Source organism: Chrysochloris asiatica, unplaced genomic scaffold (genome assembly GCF_000296735.1).
Source record: "Chrysochloris asiatica unplaced genomic scaffold, ChrAsi1.0 scaffold00035, whole genome shotgun sequence".
Taxonomy (NCBI): Eukaryota; Metazoa; Chordata; class Mammalia; order Afrosoricida; family Chrysochloridae; genus Chrysochloris; species Chrysochloris asiatica.
In genome coordinates, this window is record NW_006408553.1 from 10,666,304 (window position 1) to 10,667,635 (window position 1,332).

Sequence of the window (1,332 nt, forward strand, 5' to 3'; positions counted from 1 at the left end):
ATGGCACCTGACAACAACAACAACATAATCTTTTGCAACCCTATTTTATTTCTTTTTTGTTGTTAGTTTCTGTCAAGTGGATACTGACAGAGATAGGGCTTTCAAGGCAGTGACCTTTTGGAAAAAGATTGCCAGGCATGTTTTCCAAGGCACCACTAGGCTGGTTCAAACCACTAACATTTTGGCTAGTAATCTTAATCAAGTGTGCCTAGTACAATTTGATGCCTGTTGGATTTAATGTTCCCCAAGACCCTGGGTGTGTATCATTCAGGAAAATTTAAGTAAGTACTTTTCTTTGAGTAATACATGTTGTTGTAGTTGCTTTTAGGAGTCTTTGAGTTATTTTTTGACTCTTAGCCACCCCGTATAATAGAGTAGAACTGCCTCATAGAATTTTCTAAGCTGTAACCTTTATGGGGACAAAGCGCCAGGTATTTCTATCACAGAGCAGCTGAATGAGTTCGAAGATCCAACCTTTAACAGTGGACCTCTTAACCATGGTGCAAGCAGGGCTTCTTAGTAAAGTATGTATGTTGTTGCTGTGTGCCCTCGAATTTGTTACAATCGATGTTGTTGTTAAGTGCCGTCAAGTCGGTTCCGAATCATAGCTACCCTGTTTAGGGTCTACAAGGAGCAGCTGGTGAGCTTGAACCACTGACCTTGCAGTTCAAACAGCTTTGCAGTCTGGTGCATCAACCCACAGCACCACACCAACCCTGTTTAGGACTTCTGGGGGTCCTGGTGGTGGTAGTAATGTGCCGTGCCTGAGTCGGTTCCGACCCATAGCTACCCTGTACAGGGTTTCCGAGGCTGTAAATCTTTACGGGAGCAGACAGCCTTATCTTTGTCCCACGGAACAGCTGGTAGTTTCGAACTGCTGACCTTAAGGTTCGCAACCCAATGATAAGTACTGTACGACTAATCACAAGGTTAGCAGCTCAAATCCACCAGCCTCTCCTCAGAAACCCTATACAGGGTTGTTATGGGTCAGAATAGACTCCACAGCACTCAACAACAACAATATAGTGTTTATGAAACTGTAAATCTCAACGGGAGCAGAAAGATTCATCTTCCGCAGCTGGTGCATTTGAACCGTTGATCCTGTTGTAACAACCCAATGCATTAACTCATTATGCTAACAGGCCTCCCAGTACATGTATGTTGTTTTTGTAGTTAAGTGCCCTAGTGTTGCTTCCAACTCAGAAGCACCCAATATAGGGTTTCCAAGGAGTAGCTGTTGGGTTTGAGCTACCGACCTCGATGTTAGCAGTCCAGTGCTTATCCTATGGCGCCACACCATGGATGGCTTCAGTATACGTATGTTGTTGCTGC